This window comes from Aquarana catesbeiana, linkage group LG10 (genome assembly GCF_042186555.1).
Source record: "Aquarana catesbeiana isolate 2022-GZ linkage group LG10, ASM4218655v1, whole genome shotgun sequence".
NCBI lineage: Eukaryota > Metazoa > Chordata > Amphibia > Anura > Ranidae > Aquarana > Aquarana catesbeiana.
The window spans coordinates 194,204,024-194,227,217 of NC_133333.1; positions in this window are offsets into that span (position 1 = coordinate 194,204,024).

The following is a 23,194-nucleotide window of genomic DNA, read 5'->3' on the forward strand; positions in this document are numbered from 1 at the left end:
TGCGGACAGGTGAGACGAACGCTAGCATCCACACTCCCTAGGTCCGCCGTGGCCGTCTGTTGTGCTTTCTATGTACCATCGCATGCTTTGCCGTGAGAGTTCCTATTTGCTGTAAAGTTACTTGCCTACTATTTTTATCCTAAATGTGAGTGTATTGGAGTTGTTTTAGTGTTTGATTAAATTTTAAACGGTAATACGCTATTGGAGCATTCTTTATTTTATATGTGAAATCACCAACGTAAGGAAAGTGTTCGGTCTATTGAGCAGTGGATGATTATGATCGCATGCTAACCCCCATGAGAGTGGGTTGAGGCTCTGTTGGGCCAAACACAAGAGTGGGAGGCCTTAATAGCTGGTGAGTTTGAACTTCAGAAGGGAGTGGAATCACGTCACGGAGGTGTGGTGGATGTTTTGAAACACAGCTGAGCAGTTTGGAGACACCTTCACCTTTTGGATTTTTATTTTTTATTTTTCACGATTCACTTGGACTTTTATTGTTTTTTTGTATTTCTCACATTTCTTACATTTTTATATATATACATCTATTTGGAGTTCTTTCATTCAGTTCACATCGAACTCTTATTTCTTTGCTGATATTATTTTAACAGTAATATGGATATAATTTAACACTACTGTCATGGGGTGTTATGTTTTGTACTGTTGTCACTATTTGATTTTTATTAAGAATTCATCACCTGTGTGGATATATTGAATTTAATTTTTTGGGTAACAGGGAAGGTCACCTTACCTGTGTATTGTTAAATCATCCCAGTTACAGGGCTTTTGAATCCAGTACACTTCTAGCTCACTGTAGTATATTGGTGTGTGTAGAAGTGCCTGGTGTATCCCCACCATTTGGGGGTTAGCGCCACTATTCATCCTTACAATCTTTTGGGTGAATTCAGTTTATATATACCTCATTATTTAAGTGGCAGCTCCGATAGGGTCGTGGTATATAAATTTTAGCGCAGAGGTAGTAATACAGGTTTTGGGCGACATTTTTTGACCTGTATACCTTCAGTTCACAAGAAGAGACATTGCCAGACACAGCAGAGGTCCTGGGTTCAGATCCAGGCCCTGGCACTGGGACATGTGATGTGCCCCAGGAGGCTTGAGAAGAGGGTGGGACAAGGGATGCAAACCTTGCCTAGGTGAAGATTGTGGAAATGATTACCAATAAAAATTGCATCCCCCTCAAAAACCTGTAACTGAGTTACAGGTTAGGAGTAAGGAGCGAAGCAGTGGAACTTCACTTTTTGAGTGAAGCTCCACTTTAAGTATTGAAAATAGTCTAGCTTTATTTAATCAAGGAACAAAACCCCTTTGTTTTACTTTTCTTTCAAGTTATTACTATTCAGAGAAAGAAAAAAGCCTTTAATTTTTTTTTTTTTTACTACAAAATACATCTCAAAACTAAACCACGTCTGTGTAAACAAGAAACTACATTGGTTTACAATGGTGGACTGAGTAGGCAAATGACAATGTAATGTAACCACCCAGAAAGAAAATCTTCAAACTCTATTTATATAAAGTGCCAAATTTCAAACCGCAAGCCAGAGATACATTTAATTGGTGGTAGCAGAAAAACACAGTAATTTTAGATAATAAAAATGCCTCACCATTGTAAAAATAGCAACCTTCTATTATAGCTCCGGGGAGGGAAGCTATGTTAATCTGGGCCATCTGGGGCTTAAAAATTATTTAAAGCAGAATTTAAGGCCATAAACACAATTCAAAGCTATTTTCCTGCAAGTAAGTTTAAAGTAACTAGTAAGTAGCAGTTAATGTTTTCTCTTCGGACAACGAAAACGTAACATTTGCAATGACTTGCTTAGCTGCTCTAAACATGACTGTCACTTCTCATTGTTTCTGAGTTTTTCTGAGAAATAGATCACTCAGTGTCAATACACTTGGTAAACTTCACAAACAATATTTGAAATTCCCTTACCATCTTCTTAGATGGTAATGGCTGCAGTTATTTTCTTTTTAGGCTTTCTTTCTTTTATATTCATCTGGTGATCGAGCCAGTAGGTCTGTTTTTCAACAGAACAACAAGCTCTCCTGCAAATGTAGCAGTTATAGTGTTGAGATAAACCATTTACCACTAATGGGGGTGCTTACAATAATCAGCTTTTATTTATTCAGGTAAAATCTTTATCCCACAATAAAAAAAAAAAAAAAGTTGCTGTAACTGCTTGTTTAGCTGCAATGTGGGCTAGAGTTTGGCTTCAATTTGTTAGTGTATCTAAATCTTCGAGTACACTTAAAAGAAAACGAATGCAGCCACCACATCTATTGACTGGTAAGCTGTAATATATTACATTTTCGGTTTTTGGTTTAATACTGAATTAAAAAAAAAACTAAGCTAAAAGTCAATTTTACATTCGTAAATCCATGAAAAACTCACTAGTTTACTAGTCTCAAGTTTTTATTGCATGCCCTTTTCTGGATGTCCACATTGGTCCCTGGTTGATGTAGACACTTCCTATTAGTTATGCAATGAAGGGGACCTCTCAAGCTCCAGAAGACTGCATACCGCGGTGATGTCACAAAGAAGTGACTTGTAAGCCCAATCAATAACTGTTGTGGTAGATCATCTGTCAGTAGTGGCTGGTGAGTTTTTGTTTGGGGGGCGGCAAACAACGGAACCCCCCCGCAGCAACTCAAACCCCCCCGCGCCGCTGTGTGTCGGTCGGTCCACCGGCACTTACCCCATCTAGACATCCGAGGAGCGGCAGGGATCGGGCACCTGAGGTGCAGCGGTGGAGGTCAGGCATCTGAGGAGCAGCGGCAAGGACCAGCCACCCGAGGAGCAGCGGCAGGGACCGGGCATCTGAGGAGCAGTGGTGGGGATCGGGCATCCGAGGTGCAGCGGCGGAGGTCGGGCATCTGAGGAGCAGCGGTGGGGACCGGGCATCCGAGGAGCATGGGTGGGCACCGGGCATCCGAGGCGCAGCGGCGGAGTTCGGGCATCCGAGGAGCAGCGGTGGGGACCGGGCATCCGAGGAGCAGTGGTGGGGACCAGGCATCCGAGGAGCAGCGGTGGGACCGGGCATCCGAGGAGCAGCGGTGGGGACTGGGAATCCATGCATGGGCTCTTCTCCTCCTCACTTCCAATGTCTCCTCCACTCCTCCTAGGCATCCAATAGGAGCGCCTGTCATTTCAGCCAATCGGGTGACAGGTATCAGACCTGATTGGCCAGGAGGAGGATCGGTGTTGCAACAGCGAATATTAATTAGCTGTTGTAACACATCTGGGTGGGATTTGCGAACCAATACCACTCTACTTTGAAGCCTATTAGAGCCTCTGGCTCTAATCAGATGCTTAAAAAAAAAAACCTGGCCGTTCTAATTCATGTAACCGGTGACCTGAAGAGGGCCGGACACATGAATATGGGGCAGTGGCAATGGATCTATTGCATATAGGGGGATGGCGAGGAGAGGGGGGCAGTGCCCGGTGTCCCTAATGGATGGACCGACACTGTCATCTGTCATAGCTCCTAGAATTGACGCCAGCAAGGAACAGATGAATAAGAGGACCTTTAGAAAGCAATTTTTTAAAGCTGCTGATCGGGTAGGAAGGGATGGGAGGGGGGTCGAGCTTTGCCTGGAGATGTATTTTTGCCATGTAGTCAGTGATAGCAGCAGGATGATTTAGCCACTGAAACATCTTAGTCTTTATAGTAGAGAAAACAGTGTATGTGCAGTGTTTGATAGAACTTCAAAAGCAAACCATACCTGTCATTCTCTGGATGACTGTGTACTTAGTTCTTCTTATTGAAAATTATTCTTACTGATTTTTTGGTGCTTAAAACTAACATGATGATGAGTTTAGTATTATTGTGTCATGTATGTGGTAATCACATATTTGAAAAGATATGCCCTTCTCAATTTTGATTTATTTTCAATAAATCTTTAATGAGAGCCGTAATTCCTATACTCAGAACTACAAAATATAAATGACTTAAAATTATAATAGTTACTAGAGTCTATTTGGTTTTGACAGCAGGACAAAAGGTTCTCAAATCCTGACTTGTAGTGATTGTAAAGTTTTTTTTTTTAAATAACAAACACTTACCTGCTCTGTGCAGTGGATTTGCACAGGGCAGCCTGGATCCTCCTCTTCTTGGTCCCTCTTTCTGCTCCTGGCCCCTTCCTCCTGTCGAGTGCCCCCACAGCAAGCAGTTTGCTATGGTGGCACCCAAGCTGAGCTGCAGCTCCGTGTGTCCATTTAGAGACGGAGCTGCCATTCGGCCCCACCCCTCTCTCTCTCTAGATTGGCTAACTGACTTTGATTGACAGCATCATTTACCACAGTATATTCTGTGAGGTCAAGGAGTGGAGGAGGCAAGGAGTCTAGGATTTCACCCCCCCCCCCCTTAGGCCTATAGGAGAATTCTGTAAAGTGTGGCACTATATCATTACATTCTGCAGAATTTAGGGTCTGCCCACCACCATAGGGAGAGGAGGGAAAGAGGACCTGTGACATCACTGGGCCACACCAAACACACCAGGAAAGAAATATAAGCATTTTTTGGTAAAGGGTGTAGAAACACTCCAAGTAGGGTGCAAATTATGAACCTGAACTTGGGCTTTAGCAAGTATGCTATGTGCATAGCACTCTCCTGCAGCTGCAAAAAAAACTGTTAACCATTATCTAGTAATAGTTACAATCAACTTTACTTGTGTAAATTTTAAGAGATTTCAAAGCTTATATAAGTCACCTTTTTAGCGTCTTGGAATAAGTGGCTTGGATAAGCTACAAAACATCTTAAAAATTATAGCATAGGTCCAGTTGACTAACTACTACAAGATACACCATGACCTGGATAAAGGAGAGCTTTTACAGATCTGTTAATCTAGGCCAGCCTTTTTCAACCAGGGTGCCTTGATGTTTCTTCAGGGGTACCCTGACAAAATGCCTAACAATTGCTCTAAAATTGTATACAGGGTGGGTGGGTGAAGCTTACCATTTAGTTACACAAAGCCAAAGGTTTTCATTGTGCACCATTACAACCTTCTAGCTGCCAACCATTTAACGATCAATGACATCATCAGTTGATAAGAAGGATGTTAGTCACCTGCATAGCAGTCTTGTTTGACCCTTCCCTGCCTCTTCCCATCAGCTTTGGGGTCACATTAGCTGAGTGATGGAGAAAAACTGAGGAAGAAGCGAAACATTGAAATTCTAGTCAGTACTAGTTTGTACCTCTAACGTTGGGTGTCCTATGCGTGAGGATGTTGCTGCATTATGTACAACTATTACAATAGTCTTTACATTTTAGAATGGGGTGCCTCAACACTGTCCATAGTTTTAAAGGATGCTTTGAGACTGTCCATAATTGTGGAGGGTGCCTCGAGATTGTCTATAATTTTAAAGAGTGCCTTGACTGAAAAAAGATTGAGAAACACTGATCTAGGCTGAGATGATCACTCATCTAGTTCATACATAGCATCCCTTCTCTTTGCATGCATTCATTATAGGAATATTAGATATATATAGGATTTTAGCACCATTCCTGTTTTCCTTTTGACTAGCATCTATTAATCTGACAAGGCTTCCAGATTAGTCGTTATTAGTTGTGATGGTTTCATGCTTTAATTACATATATTTCTGTGTAAGAGAATTCTTTGTTTTTTTTGAGAGATCCACCAATCATAATACTTCTGTGCCCTACCACAGCACACCATTATTTCTAAAACAATGGCTATGTTAGTCTCTGGATTTACTATGAGTATATCTGGACAAATTTGAAGAATTCAATATGTGTAAATCATTTTTACATTGGCAAAGGTGTGGTGTTTACTGGTAAATGCTATGGGCAATTGTAAAGAGCAACCTAATAAAATGACAGGACTAGCCGAAATGAAGCACTGGGCTTAGCATGGCTCAAAAGAACCCAGTAGACTAACATAGGCTGCATTCAGTGGAGCATGTTATGTTCTCAGTCATAAAACATTCATTAGGCTGGATACCTGCCTCTAGATAATTCCCTGTAATTTGTTTGCCAAGCCAGAGCTGAAGGGATTTAAGCACTGCTGTTATTTATAGGCATCTTTAAATGAGCAAACAAGCAATAGGTTGACATTCTATACAGGCAGCTTCATTTCATTTACTTTTATTTATATTCTTCAAAAGGGAAAGGACATTTTAAGAATTGTTGATATTGATCTTTAATAGTCCTACAAGTTTAACTGTGACCACAAATACATTTTTTAGCTGTATAGTTATTGAGTTTGATTTACTGAAGGAAAATAGACTGTGCACTTTGCAAGTGCATTTGCTCCAGAGCTTAGTAAATTAAGTAACGCTTCAAATCAAATTGCATATGCAATGGGATTTTTAGTGTGCCTAAAAGAACCATGTGTTACATATTTACAAAAATAAAATACACATTTTTTATTCCAAAGGTACATTAAAAACTATATAAGTAATTTAAAACATTAAAGCGGAGTTACACCCATATAAAAGTCAGCAGCTACAAAAAGTGTAGCTGCTGACTTTTATTAATCAGACACTCACCTGTCCCACCATCCAGCGATGCAGGAGTATGAAGCCCCACTCCTCTCCTCCTTCTCTTTGCAGGGCAAGCATTGTCACTGTGGGCGCCTGGCTGTGGCTTCACAGCCGGGCACGCACTGTGCATGCGCGAGCCGCGCTGCGCACTGTGCCTGGCCGGGCAATCATTTGGGACCTGTGACATGTCCCAGATGATTGCTGAGAGGGAGGGGGAAGAGCTGAACTTGCTTTCAGCGCCACGGTTCCCCCGAGAGGAAGTGGGAGCTGGATCCCTCTGAAAAGAGGGTATCCACTCCCCCCCAAAAAAATGACATGCCAAATGTGGCATGTCAGGGGGGCACCTGCACTTAAAGCAGAAGTTCCATTTTTGGATGGAACTCTGCTTTAAAACTAGATTTACACATGTCCGTTTTTAAAAGAAGTCAAGTGCAGCTTTGTTCAAGCTTTATTTGAGGTTCGATTCAGGTGCAAACTTTTACCTGAATTTGCACCTGAACTAGACATAAAATTGCACAGGACTCTTTTCACAGGACTCTTTTCAAGACCGTGGCCTCTCTGGACATGTGTGAACCAGCTCCATTGCAAGCCGGTACAGTTCACATGTTATGCGAATCGGATCTGGTTAAAAACGCATCTGATTCGCATATATGTGAACCCAGACATGTGAGTCTCGTCAGGCACATAAACTTCTCAATTACATATAACCATAGTTGCTTGGTGTAGTCATCTAATCTTAACATGTTTCACCTTAAATTCAGCTTCATCAGGAAATGTTATACTGCAAACTTACAAGCTGTGACAACATACAAACAAAGAATTGGCATACAAAGAAATGGCTTGCTACATTATGATTTTTATACAATAATTTAAAACAAAGTAAGAGTACATTTGAGAAAAAGCATCAGATATATTAAGTTAATTTGAAGATCTGCATAGATTAGATGAATAAGCCTATCCCACATGAGCCTACATTGAGTCCAAAGTAGTATTTGGTGAGCCACAGGAGGGTTATAAGGAATAAAACTGACTGCATAGTACTAAAAGGTATTAAAAAAACACAGCCAATATAACTGAAAAACAATGCCAGGAATAATTCTTCAAAATACTTCCACCACCATTGAGGGTAGATACTGTACATACCCCACAGATCACGTAGCTGATTGTATCATAGCTCAAAATATATATCAGGACTGAAGCATTGTCTCAAATATCCAAATACAGCAAAGTTGGAACATTGTCTTGGATATCTCCAGATCCCCCAAAATCGAAAATAGATTCAAAAAGGTCCCTAGATCTATAGACTTAGCCGGGAGAGAGACTTTTGGAGGGGACTGAATGCTAGCCTCTTGCTGATCGATCGTGGGCCCTGGCATTTGGGGGAACGGTGCTCTTTGTGAGCTGTGTGCCTGGGGACCCTTGAGGTGGTATTACTGTGGATTTGGGTCCTGGTCCCCCAGGACACACAGACTCTGGGGACCCTGGATTTGCCATATTAGAAATAGTGGCTGATTCATAATGCTGGGACAAATACTGTTGGGAGGTGCTGGTGTCAATTCCAGCCACCTGTCTGTCTGTTGCCTGCTAGAATGTGTATTGTAAATAAGTCTCTAGTATGGGATCTAAGAGTCATTAGATCCCCATTGTTGTTTGTGTTAATTAACTCTGCTATTGTGATAATGTTGATTGGGTTTTCTGAGCTACAAGACGGCCAGTCTGGCCTAAAGATCATGTCTGAGTCATATAGGCTGTCTAAAGGGATTAGTTAATTAGCCCATGTTAATTAGGTTTATGGTCACAGGTGTATGTTCAGAGTAATATGAGCCGGAGGTACGCACCTCCTCTTTTATTGTATAAAAGAGCCTGTATTTTTCAATAAAAGAGATTCCTGGTTGAACTTACATACAGCCTGCCTGGTGTTTGTTCCGAGCTATCACAACTGGGTTAGAACGGCACATAGCTGTAGTTCTAATCCCGGAGCATAGGATGACCGAACAATCAGATGTTGTGATCTGCAATCTGATTCTATAGCAGCAGAGGAGTGTCGGGAGAGTGGAACCGAGTGAGCAGGTGCTCGTGACATTGGTTGGCTTCCGTGGGATTTGCTCTCCAGTTACTGGGACACTCCAAACAAGCCTGCAGGAGAGCCACGCTGAAAGACTTACTTGAGAGCCGTGGAGGGAATGGTGGGATCGTGCTTCCTTGCCATGAACACATCCAAACCATCACCTGGATCCAAGGTCCAAATAGCAGGAGAGGTACAGATACCAGCCACCATGGAAGAGGAATTCAGAAGGAGGTTGCGAGAGATGCAGATACAGCACAGAGGACCAGTATCAGAGCAGGTCCTGCTGAAATGGTTTGATTTTATCCGCTGTCAACTCTGGAAGGAAGCGCTAGCCCGTGAGCAGCGACACCAGGGAAAAGTTCTCCCCTCCATCCATGTAAGGTACTGGTCGCAGTATGAAGTGCGAATGCTGTTATTGGGGGAACAGCTGAACCAGGAGTGGACAGCTGAGTTAAGCAGGCTCATCCGGGCAGAAATGCAGTTGGACGAGAGCTACAGAGCCCTCCAGTGTTATGTTGCCAAGTGTGCCCGTGGACAGTGGATGACAGCCCAACGGAAGGCTTTGACTACGATGGCCTGGGATTGTTGCACTGGAGGCTGTCCGAGGACCCTGACTTTGGGAGTGATCGGGAGTGGCATTTGGAGGAAATGGAGCACAGAGAGCGAAGACTGAATGTCTCAGAAGTGCACTGGGCACAGGAAGATTTGGAGTTTCTGGCCGTTCAGGAATGGGAGCTTGAGATGGCCTACAGACAGCTGCTAGATTCCGCTCAGCAGCAGGGTGGGGCTCCCTTTGCCTGGGACTATCAGGAAATACCAGTTGACAACTCTGAAATCCTGGCTGAAGAGTTGACAATGTGGCAGAGTAACAGTGTGCTTTGCCAACCTGCCCCCACAGCTAGGGAGGCGGAGGTCTTATGGCGGATGCAGCAAATGCTGACTAATCTTGATGATCCTGTTTCTGCAAGGGATGATCTTGGATGGAGGAATGTGCCTGTCCAGCAGAATGCCAGAGAATCGGCAGTGGAAAATCTGGAGATCGCTATCCCTAAAGCTGAATTGCTGACAACGGGGCAGAGCTCTGCTAGCTTCTGCCCAGCACTGATAGCATCTTCTGGGTTCCACGGAGAGGAGATGGTGAACCTTTATCCCCAGACACCAGTTGCAGAGACAGGGGATTTGACAGACTTTTCTGCTGAGGAAGAACAACCTGGTGAGCCTCCAGCAGAAGAAGAGCTGTTATTAGGGCCAAACTTCACTGTGCTCTGCCCAGCACCAACAGAAGTATCTGTGAAGTTACAAGGAACTTCCCCAGCTGAAGCCCTGGCAACCGGACAGAGGGTCCAAGATCTCTGCCCTACACCTGCGGCGGTTCCGGAGGCTCAGGGTGAGAAGGAGGTGGTCACTTCCCAGCAGCAGATCAGGATACAGGGGGAGAAGGGAGAGGAGGTGTTCGTCGTCCCTCCCCAACAGTTGGCCAGGGTGGAGGCAGTGGTCTTTCCTCCCCAGCAAAGATCCGTGCACCTGGGAGACAGTACCACAGACATATCGTCCCAACATCCAGATGAGGGAATGGAAAAGGAAGCAGCTGGCTCACCTCCCCAATGGCAGCTACACAGTTTGGGAGTGGAGGAAGCCAGCCTCCTGCCCCAACAGTTAGCTGGAGCAGATGGTGTGGGGTTTCCAGCAGAAGGGCTGGCAACAGGGCCGAATACTGCTGGACTCTGCCCTCAACTAACAGAGGATGGATTTCCTGTGAAGGTGGATGGGACTTCAGTCTCCACCTGTATACCCCAGGGATGCTGGGCAGTCGGCCCAGATCCCCAACAGCATGACGGAGTGAGCCCAGACACCCTGTCTTCTCTCCAGGGGCAGAAAGGACTCCAGGGAGAAGGGCCAGTCCAGGCCTCTCCTCAGCGGCAGATATGTTCTCTGAGACAGGCAGAGGTTGGCTGGGTGAGTAATGCTTTGTTTGGAACAATTTGTTTGGGGTACTGTGTGGGTACAGGCATTAGAGGACTGGAACTACTGACAAACATCGGAGTCAACCTGTCTGGGGTCTCATCCTGTGTTAGTCTCCTGCCGAAAGGGGAGAAATGTGACAGACCTAGCCGGGAGAGAGACTTTTGGAGGGGACTGAATGCTAGCCTCTTGCCTTTCGATCATGGGCCCTGGCATTTGGGGGAACAGTGATCTTTGTGAGCTGTATGCCTGGGGACCCTTGAGGTGGTATTACTGTGGATTCGGGTCCTGGTCCCCAGGACACACAGACTCTGGGGACCCTGGATTTTCCATATTAGAAATAGTGGCTGAGTCATAATGCTGGGACAAATACTGTTGGGAGGTGCTGGTGTCAATTCCAGCCACCTATCTGTCTGTTGCCTGCTAGAATGTGTATTGTAAATAAGTCTCTTGTATGGGATCTAAGAATCATTAGATCCCCATTGTTGTTTCTGTTAATTAACTCTGCTATTGTGATAATGTTGATTGGGTTTTCTGAGCTACAAGACGGCCAGTCTGGCCTAAAGATCATGTGTGAGTCATCTAGGCTGTCTAAAGGGATTAGTTAATTAGCCCATGTTAATTAGGTTTCTGGTCACAGGTGTATGTTCAGAATAATATGAGCCGGAGGTACGCACCTCCTCTTTTATTGTATCAAAGAGCCTGTATTTTTCAATAAAAGAGATTCCTGGTTGAACTTACAAACAGCCTGCCTGGTGTTTGTTCTGAGCTACACAACTGGATTAGAACGGCACATAGCTGTAGTTCTAGTCCCGGAGCATCGGATGACCGAACCATCAGATGTTGTGATCTGCAATCTGATTCTATAGCCGCAGAGGAGTGTCGGGAGAGTGGAACCGAGCGAGCAGGGGCTCGTTACATATAAATACCAATAAAAATAGTGGGCATAAAGAGTTATAATGCCTTTGATAAATTCAAACCACTTACATAGAGAGATAGCTAGATAGATTGATAGCTAGATAGATTGCTAGATAGAAGAATCATGTGTTGGTACAGATACTCCAAGTGCATGTGCACCGGTGACTATGGCCACCGGAGACACATGCTTTTATACCCCTCCTGCCCTGCCAGCATGTGATGTCACTGGAGGGCCGCAGATGCAACAGATGCAACAGACATCACCACACATGTGCAGCCCCAACCTCCACTCCTACGTCACGCACATGCATGTCTCACAGACTCCATCTCTCTCCCCCAAATAGTCCCTGTGGTATAGATGGGCCAGAAATGCGGGGACAGAGACTGGTGGCCATGAAAGATATTGAGCTACCTTGTGGAGACCAGGCAGATGTAATCAGCCTACTTATGTGTAAGATGGGGAAATGATATTCACCCAGTACTCACACTAAACCAGTCCTAATAACAAACGCAAGCCAGAGGCGCCTAAATAGGTTGCCACATAGTGAGGCTGGGGCCAGAATAGAGCAAAAAAATTCTCCCCTGGTACCACAACTCACCATGAGTGCCCTGGGCGTCTGTATGGTCACCTAGAAATGGACCCAGGTGCACAGGATATGAAAGAATCCAAAGGAAACTCTTAAACCGTGACAAAACATAAATGTTTATTAATTTGCATAGAAAAAATTAACTATAATATGTATGCACCACATGCACAAAACTGTATATAAATATAAGGAGGACCAGATGCCTTTCAGCAAATCTGAACAATATCCATTTCCATCAATTTCAATATTACCTACGCAAAGGTCTACTCTAAAGGGGGCAGTAGGAAACTTAAAAAAGTTCCAAAAATGATTTAAAGCTGTTTGCTTCATTAAGACCAGGGATTCAGGAATGTAGTGGCTTAAAATGTATAGATCCACTTTGTTTCCCATTGTAGCAAGATTTTGTGTATGTCACCCCCCCACACTCATGGGGAGGTACATGGTCTATCGCAAAAAAATAAATGTCCAGGACATGGCGTGTTGGGCATGGCCTGGACGGAGTCCAGGCTGAGGCCGCTACCACTTTTACATAAGTATTTTGTGGGATGTGAGGCTTGTGGCTTTGAGGCTTTTTTCCTTCTTCGTTGACTTCTATGAAGCTGCAACAAGCTCTTTCCCTGCCTGCACTCCCAGCGGTTGTCAGCATATAAAGTCCTACTGGACCCTGAAGCTGCACCCTCAATTTCTTTGTATGGGTTCACAGTGAGAAACACTGGTGCCTGTGACTGCTAGTCTCAAGGAATTTTAAGTGAGATTTGTTGATGTCAATGCTGTCATGCTTGCTGGAGAGAAACCTGGACCTGTAGACCTGTATTGTATGCATTTTCCTACTTCATTCATTCTATGGATCTGTATTTTGTCCACCTTTTCTACTGCTTCTTTACTATTCCTCCACCAGTCATATGATCACCAGTCATCAGGGAGGGGTAGTTATAACATGAAAATCTCCTTCTCCTTTACCAAGAGGGCTGGCTCCACACCTTTAGAGATACATTGAAAAAGATCAACTTAGTCCTGTAAGGAAACAAATATTCTATACACCAACAGCAAGTGCTAAAATGTTTTTTCTCTTACCATAACCTCTTGCCGACCAGCCGCCGTCATTATACTGCAGCAGGTTGGGATGGCTGCGCAAACCGCCGTAGGTGTACGCCGGCTGCTTTAAGACTTATAGGAGCCCATGCGCGTGGCAACCTGTGATCGCTCATCAGAGAGCCAGAATGGGGATCTGTCAATGTAAACAGACAGATCCCCATTCTGTCAGGGAAGTAGAGAGAGATCTGCTGTTCCTAATGATCAGGAACAGCGATCTCTCTCTACTCCCTGTCAGTCCACTCCCCCTACAGTTATAGACACCTCCCTTGGGAACACTTAACCCCTTGATCGCCCACTGGTGTTAACCCCTTCCCTGCCAGTGACATTTATTTATTTTATTTATTTATTTCAGGTATAGCATAATCAGTGGTTATTTATAGCACTGATCGCTGTACAAATGTCAATGGTCCCAAAAAAGTGTCAAAAAGGTCCGATCTGTCCGCTGCAATGTCGCAGTCCCGCTAAAAATCGCTGATCACCGCCATTGCTAGTAAAAAAAAAATTAATAATAAAAATGTCATAAATATCCCCTATTTTGTAGACGCTGTAACTTTTGCACAAACCAATCAAATGCTTATTGCCATTTTTTTTTTTTTTTTTTTTTTACCAAAAATGTGTAGAAGAATACATATTGGCTAAAACTGATGAAGAAAAAAATAAAAACCGCAGAGGTGATCAAATACTACCAAAAGCTCTATTTGTGGGAAAAAAGGACATACAGTGAGGGAAAAAAGTATTTGATCCCCTTCTGATTTTGTATGTTTGCCCACTGACAGAGAAACTATCTATAATTTTAATGGTAGGTTTATTTTAACAGTTAAACAGAATAACAACAAACAAATCCAGAAAAAACGCATTTCAAAATATTTATAAAATTGATTTGCATTTTAATGAGTGAAATAAGTATTTCACTCCTTCGCAAAACATGACTTAGTCCTTGGTGACAAAACCCTTGTTGGCAATCACAGAGGTCAGATGTTTCTTGTAGTTGGCCACCAGGTTTGCACATATCTCAAGAGGGATTTTGTCCCACTCCTCTTTGCAGATCCTCTCCAAGTCATTAAGGTTTCAAGGCTGACATTTGATAATTCGAACCTTCAGCTCCCTCCACATATTTTCTAGGGGATTAAGGTCTGGAGACTTGGTACTGTAGGCCACTCCAGGTCCATTTTTTTTGTAATTAACTGCATATACACAAACATACAAAAACTAACCAACACACAAAAATCAAAAACACAAAAAACAAAAAGAAAAAAAATAAATCGAGTGACTAAACCGATCCTTAGCTAATATACTAAGCTGTATATCTATGTCTATAAAAGAAATTACCACTGCTGGTGGGTTTTTACAGTACCTTCCTTTCTGCCCGCTGGTATGGCCCTCCATCCCCATTTAATTTCTGATAACCTACCTATCACAGATTATCCCTGACCTCCCTACAAGGGAACAAAAAGAGCCAATGAAGATGGGGCCAATCATGGGGCTAATATCCATGGTTTCCACAGTTTAATTAAATTATTAGGTATTCCCCTATTACAATAGATTTGTTTTTCCTTCGGAAGGTTGTCATTTACTTGAAGGCGCCATTCCGCAAATGAGGGTACACTCGGAGATATCCACTTTAGGGCAATTAGCTTTCATGCAATAAACAATAATCTACTAACTGATATCAATATCTCAATGGGCAAAAACTCTATCGAAATAGCCCAGTAAGCACGTTTTAGGATCCACATTGATATGTGTGTTAAAAGTCTCATTAATTGTAAACACCACCTCTCGCCAGTAACAAGCCAATTTAGGACATTTCCACATTATATGTATTAAATCAGTGGGGGATTTTTGGCATCTTGAACAATTTGGGGAATCACGCCTTCCCCGCTTAAATAACTTTACAGGTGTTCTATATACCCTGTATATTATAAATAATTTCGTCAAACATTGTGTCGGTGACAATGAGACAAAAGGTACCCTTTCTAAAAATTGTTTGCCAGGTATTATCTGAAATAACCCCTAGGTCTGACTCCCACCCTCTTCTACCAGGGCTGACACCATTATCTCAGCCTTTGGAGTTTGCCATATAGAGATGAAATGATGCCTTTTTTCTCAGTCGCCACTGCTAATGAGGTTAAAAGTATTTAAAAAAATACTATGAGGCAGTTGAAAAGATTCTTGCAAATCCTGAAAGGAACGTAGAACATTATGTGAGTAAAGCTGAGCTATATATTGAAGCCCTTTGGAGCACCAGCGTTCAGACCCCTCCAATTTACCTACTTCTTTATAATGCCTATTCCCCCAAAGTGGAGAATACTCCGAGACCCCTTCATATTTCATTATACTCCTCATTTCCTTCCAGACTGTATTCATAAGTGACAGTGTTGGACCTTTACAGGTATCGGCCAAGGCTCCAGATTCCAGCTGAGCCAGAAGATTGTAACTAGAACTATTATCTAGCAAAAGAGCCTGTATGGGATCCTCCCAATTTACAGCACCACAACCGGCAAAATGCTGAAGTTGGGAGGCTATGAAATAAAGTCTCGGCTGAGGCGACACCAGTTCACCCCCATCCCTAGCTCGCTGGAGGATTGATAGCTTTATCCTGGGATTTTTTCCTTTCCATAATAACCTTTGAAATATTGATTCTATTTTTTTGAACAATTTGAGAGCTATCCATATCAGTGAATTGTGAAGGACGTATAATCATGGAGGGGCCCAGTTAATTTTTATAAGGTTTGCTCGGCCCACCACCAATAACAGCAATTTGGTCCACGCTGTGCTCTTAAGATGGAATTTAGTGAGAGTAGGAGATAAGTTATCTATCAAATAGTCTTCTACCCTTGAATGTGTCTTTTTTGCCAAATATTTAAACGAAGATACAATTTTAACTTGCGGAGCCTCTTTTAATATAAGCAAATTAGGATTATCTAAAGCAAGTATAACGGATTTATCCCAATTAATAACATAACCATAGAACAAACTAAACTTTTGTATAAGGACATTAAAGAACTTAACGAGTTATCCATATCCCCAAGAAACAGCAGAGTGTCATCTGCATATAATGAGATTTTTTCATTCCTCAATCCTCTACAAAATCCACAAATAGATTCTGATTGTCCCCCAAGTCCGAGCGATAAGGCAGAATTGCCTACCATTTACGCTGGAGGTTTGGACTGATTAAACGGCTCATCTTACATTCACTTGATATCCACCTGATATCCACCTGGAGGCTATCTGGACTATCCAAGCCGTACTCCCATAGGTGTGCGCAGCCTATTGTATTAGGGTGTGCACCTCAAAGCTCCAACACATATGCCTATGTGACATATTAACCAGCCTCTTCCCCACTCATCATCCTAAAACAATGGGGGGGTGGAGCAGGTGAGCACACAGGGGGTCCTGGGTAGCAGAAAGAAAAGGAACTGGGACAAGAGGGGTGGCATACATTGGTACCAATCCCCTGTATTTTCCTCCCATGGCAGCTGAATATTGGCGAGAGGAAGAGGAGGAGAAGCCTACTTTCAGCTGCTGCAGAAGAAAATACAGATCGGTCCCTTCCACTCCAGCCGCCTATCCTGTCCAGGTTCTGGGGGTCGGCAAGTAAGGATCGCGGCTTACCTGTCACCTGCCCACAATTAATGGGTTGCCAACTCCAGGATTAGGGTGTGCCCAGGCACACCTGGCACACCCCTTGCGCACGCCTATGCGTACTCCACAGACACTATCTCTGCATGTGTCCTGCACTATGCCTGGGATGATTGAATCTTCTCCCTGAAAATCATCAACTGATCCAAAGGACATCTTAGCAGATTGAATTTGGAAATCCATGCTGGACATACAGAGACCTGTAACTGCGATACAATCGGGGTAAGACGCCCATACACGGGCCAATATTGTTCAATTACATTCCCGTTTTTAATGTATGCAGCAGGTTTAAGATTTTGTTTATCAGTGGATTCATACTTTGGAGCCAACAGATGAACCAAGTGCTACATATTCTGCTATTGATGATTCCTCCGCTGTAGTGATATCAGTCTAAGCCAGTGTAAGGTGTGGTGCAGCGCTAATCCAAAAACAATTAATAGTGCTAAAGGTAGCAGTATTGGTGAATATATAGGTGACACAAATATCCCAAGGGGGAAAATAAATATACTACTAGTATTTAACTAAAACTAAAATTGTTAAGTTTGATAATTATATACAAAAATAAAGTGCGGAGTGCAATAAAGGTGCATAAATACCTCTTAAAAGAAATAGTTAATACATTACAATAAAACTCAATAGTAATGCACTAAGGATAGAGGTGCATGCTTCTATCAGAACAGAAAACTGATAGTGAAAAGTGTAAAAAACCAGTGCAGACAATACGATGCTATGCGTATCATAAACGCATCAAAAATGCACCGTAATAGCAGAGTGTCCAGTGCAAAGAATCAACTCTGTGACAAACCTACAAATCCATCTGTATATTGTAAATGCAAAAAATATATATATATGTAGCGGGCACCTACTTTTATGTAGGAGACCTTTTTGTTAGCTTACAATTTCAGGTAAATTTAGGCAGGCTTGTACCATATAGCAGGCCTGTTTGTTTATTTGGGATTTCTACCTGATCTTTCCCCCTCCTCAAAACTGCGACATCTGGACAAAAAGCCAGATCGCGCAGCTTTGTTAATCGTTGCCTGTCTATGTAATAATTGTGCATCCTTCCAGACCCCTCTATTAGAGGTGGTAGGATCCTTAATATACTGAGCTTCTTTCTGCTGCACATTGGCTGCTAAGATGGATTCCCGTTCCCGGCTAGCTTTTTTATAAACACTTATGGCTTTAAGCAGAGTTCCCCTTAAAAAAAGCTTTCATGGTATCCCATACCACCTGAGGTAAAGCTGAGTTATTATTTATATGGAAAAATTTGAGTAAGGCTCGATTCATTGAGTCCCCCTGGGGCGAAACTTTAAACCAAAAAGCAGGAACCCACCAGCTACTCCTAATTCTGGGCTGATCACTCCAAGACCTTAATGCGTTTCTTCTTGAGCCACTCCTTTGTTGCCTTGGCCTTGTGTTTTGGGTCATTGTCATGCTGGAATACACATCCACACAACCCATTTTTAATGCCGTGGCTGAGGGAGGAAGGTTCTCATCCAAGATTTGATGGTACATGGCTCTATTCATTGTCCCTTTGATGCAGTGAAGTTGACATGTACATGAGGAACCTGGGAGAAGCTCAGCTCTCATGCATATCGCTGGGTCAGGAGGGAGCTCAGGTGAGTATTAGCAGGGGCTGGGGGGGCACTGCACTCAGAAGGTTTTTACCTTAATGCATTGAATGCATGTAGGTAAAAAACCTTGAGACTTTAAAACCACTTTAATCCACTTGCCGACCACCCACCACAGATGGTCAGCTCTATTGCGCAAAACAACATACCTGTACATCATTTTGTGCAATAGCCACTAGGGAGCATGCATGCTGATTGGACACAGGGGATGCCATAAGTGGGTCTGGTAGACCCGATATCTGCCGGCCACACGCAATCGTTCCTGGGAGAGACAGAATGGTGATCTGCCTATGTAAACAAGGCAGATCACTGTTCTGACAGGGGAGAATATGGAGATCTTGTGTTCCTGCTAAGCAGAAACACCGATCTCTGTCTTCGCCCAGTCACAGCAACCCTGACATAGTTAGCAAGCACTGTCTGAGGACACACTTAACCCATTGATTGCCCTTGGTGTTAACCCCTCCCTGCCAGTGTCATTAGTACAGTAATAGGGCGTACACAAGGTCGGACTTTGTTCGGACATTCCGACAACAAAATCCTAGGATTTTTTCCGACGGATGTTGGCTCAAACTTGTCTTGCATACACACGGTCAAACAAAGTTGTCGGAAAATCCGATCGTTCTAAACGCGGTGACGTAAAACACGTACGTCGGGACTATAAATGGGGCAGTGGCCAATAGCTTTCATCTCTTTATTTATTCTGAGCATGCGTGGCACTTTGTCTGTCGGATTTATGTACACACGATCGGAATTTCCGACAAATTTTATCTCCTGCTCTCCAACTTTGTGTGTCGGAAAATCCGATGGAAAATGTCCAATGGAGCCCACACACGGTCGGAATTTCCGACAACACGCTCCAATCGGACATTTTCCATCGGAAAATCCGACCGTGTGTACGGGCCATAACAGTGCATATTTTAGCACTGATTACTGTAATGATGTCACTGGTCCCCAAAAAAGTATCAAAAATGTCAGTTAGGTGTCAGATTTGTCCACCGCAATGTCGCAGGCCCGCTAAAAATCGCTGATCGCCGCCATTACTAGTAAAAAATTGAATAAATAAAAATGCCACAAAAATATCTCATAGTTTGTAGAAGCTATAAATTTTGTGCAAACCAATCAATATACACTGATTGTTTTTTTTTTTACCAAAAATATGTAGCTGAATACATATTGGCCTAAATTGATGAACAAATTTGATTTTTTTTTTAAAGATTAATGGATATGTATTATAGCAGAAAGTAAAAAACATTGTTTTTTTAAAATTGTCTGTCTTTTTTTGTTTATAGCACAAAAAATAAAAACCACAGAGGTGATAGAATAAAAAATGCCATAAAAATATTCCATAGTTTGTAGACGCTATAACTTGTGCAAACCAATCAATATACGCTGATTGTTTTTTTTGTTTTTTTTTACCAAAAATATGTAGCTGAATACATATTGGCCTAAATTGATGAACAAATTAGATTACATTTTTTTTTATTGGATATGTATTATAGCGGAAAGTAAAAAATATTGTTTTTTTTTTTTAAATTGTCTGTCTTTTTTTGTTTATAGCACAAAAAATAAAAACTGCAGAGGTGATAAAATACCAAGAAAAAAGTAATCTCTATTTGTTGGAAAAAAAGGACATCAATTTTATTTGGGTACAGCGTCACATAACCATGCAATTGTCAGTTAAAGTAACGCAGTGCCGTAATTGCAAAAAATGGCCTGTCATTAAGGGGGTAAAATCATCCGGGGCTGAAGTGGTTAAGGTTTGACAAAAAAAAAAGCTGAATGGTTTCCATGCAGAGCTGCACCAGATTTTGCACTTTCCAGTTTTAGTAAATCAACCCCTAAGGCCAGCCTTACACGCTTTTTAAATAAGAGAGAAAACCTTTTTTTTTTGTTTCAGATTTCATTTATCTGGCATCAGATTTTCAGTGTCATATTCAAATATTCTATTAAATGTACATTTACTTACAACTGCTTTATGTCGGTCAAATCTGCAAGCTTTTTGTTTCTATAAACGCTGACCTGTTTGAATATTTATTTAGCCAGTACTTATGTATTTTTATATCTATTGTGTGGTTCATAAGGATAAAACAGTTAGGTTTTAGAGAATTTCTCTGCTTGCTTCCCAGTATGTATATGCAACCTGTAAAATAAAGAACAAGTGCTCTGGCTGCCATATGGAAAAATCATTAAGACAGGCACGGAGGAATGTTTTCAAAGAAACATTACCTACTTCTATGTAATGCTGAGATGCCTTTATAGCAAAGTTTCTACCAGGTCATGCTGTGATAAACCATCTGTCTTGAAAAACTCATGGCGGGATACCTGTTCCAACCTAGACCACTCTGATGTAAATACCCCATTGTGTTTGCCTGAAATTAAAAAAATAACATTTACGGAAAAGACCATTGAAGGAAGGAAGGGCTCTGAGTTTCATATTAACTTTATTCTTTTCATTTGTGTTCAGTCTCTTTCCACTCCAGATTTTTTTGTTATAAATACATCTTGGCTTCTTGATGAGATTTTGATTTTCATGACATTTTTTCCTAAGGCTCTCTAAACTGTCAGTGATTATAAGTGTAATGAGGGAGTCAATTATCAAATTGAAAGATTGGCTGTTATAACATATTTTTGGTCCCTTGTTCACACTGGTGTACAGTATACAGAAAATATGTCTTGGAATGACTAATGGGGTAAAATGCAAGGACCTGGAGGTTTGATTGCTGTGAGATAGTGATAGAATACACGTCTGAGGCACTGGAACTGAAAAAATGATAACACTGTGTTACTGATCATGTGCTGTAGTACTAAAACTGAACTGCAGAAAAACAGAAAAACGTATATATGTGTGCTATTTTACCTGTCAAAGGATTTGCAATTCTATTCATCCAGTTCTGAGATGTATACAGGTCTGCCATACAGCACAGTCTTGGTGGAAAGGGCAAAGGAACTGATCTTTTGCTTTTGTAATTTCACTTTCACTTACAGGTCCTCTCCCTGCCCCCAGTCAGTAATAGGAGAATTAGTGCACTGATAACCTCATCTCTCTGTCAATCTGCTATCTTCTGCTAGCATCATGTTCATGATTAGATCACCTGTCGAGTTAGATAAGTATATACAGCCTGCCTTTACAGGCACATTAACTTTAATGGCATCCCAGTCTTAGTCCATAGGGTTCAGTATTGAGTTGGCCCACCCTTTGCAGCTATAACAGCTTCAATTCTTCTGGAAAGGCTGTCCACAAGGTTTAAGAGTGTGTCTATGGGAATGTTTGACCATTCTTCCAGAAGCGCATTTGTGAGGTCAGGCACTGATGTGGATGAGAAGCCTTGGCTCGCAGTCTGCGCTCTAATTCATCCCAAAGGTGTATTATCAGGTTGAGGCCAGGACTCTGTGCAAGCCAATCAAGTTCCTCCACCTCAAACTCGGAAATCCATGTCTTTATGGACCTTGCTTTGTGCACTGATCCAAATTATTTGGTGGAGGGGGGATTATGGTGTGGGGTTATTTTTCAGGGGTTGGGCTTAGCCCCTTAGTTCCAGTGAAGGGAACTCCTAAGGTGTCAGCATACCAAAACATTTTGGACAATTTCATGCTCCCAACTTTGTAGGAATAGTTTGGGGATGGCCCCTTCCTGTTCTAACGTGACTGCGCACCAGTGTACAAAGCAAGGTCCATAAAGATATGGATGAGCGAGTTTGGGGTGGAGGAATTTGACTGGCCTGCATCTCACCCAATAGAACACCTTTGGGATGAATTAGCACGGAGACTGTGAGCTAGGCCTTCTTGTCCAACACCAGGGCCTGACCTCACAAATGCGCTTCTGGAAGAATGGTCAAACATTCCCATAGACACACTCACAAACCATGTGGACAGCCTTCCGAGAAGAGTTGAAGCTGTTATAGCTGCAAAGGGTGAGCCAACTCAATGTTGAACCCTACAGACTAAGACTGGGATGCCATTAAAGTTCATGTGCGTGTAAAGGCAGGCGTTCCAATATTTTTGGTAATATAGTGTAGGTAGGTAAGTAGATTTACCCACTCTGTTTTTCCATTTCCCTGATGAAGCTTGTCACAAGAAACAAAGTTATAAGAAATGTAAAAAATGTTAATTGTTCAAAAAATGGAGATGAGGGCAAATCTTTCAATGTGAATATGTGGACACATGTTCTGGTGACAGTTGTCTAAAGGGGGAATTCCCTTAACTTTGTAGAGATTACTTCTTATTTACACATGCATCTTCTGGACAGGGCGTGGAGGGAAATCTCCCCAATGGGACACGGACAGCAAAAAAAAATGGGAGTTATTCCTTCTCTCCTCTATCAAAAAATAATAAATAAAGTTTTGGCTATACATTATTATATTATTAAATTATACAGGATTTATATAGCGCCAACAGTTTGTGTAGCACCTTACAAAATAAAAGCAGACATTACAGTTACAAAACAATTTGGTACAAGAGGAATCAGAGCGCCATGCTCGTTAGAACTTACAATCGAAGACATACAATTTACCAATGGCTATGAATTGCAAGGGGCTACCTAAATAATACATTACATTTTTTTTACAATAAATCTGTTGATAAATCGAAAAAGGATTATACACTCAGATTGTAACATGTGCAGTCAGCTACACAAATTTCTAAAGTAACTGTATTATTCTAAAGTATGTATATTATATTTACTTTCATCTTTGAAGGTCTTTGAGTCCTAAAGCTAAAAGGTACCAGAGCTGAGAAGAGCTACATGGGGTAGCATTTATTTTTAGAGAGTTTGCAGTTT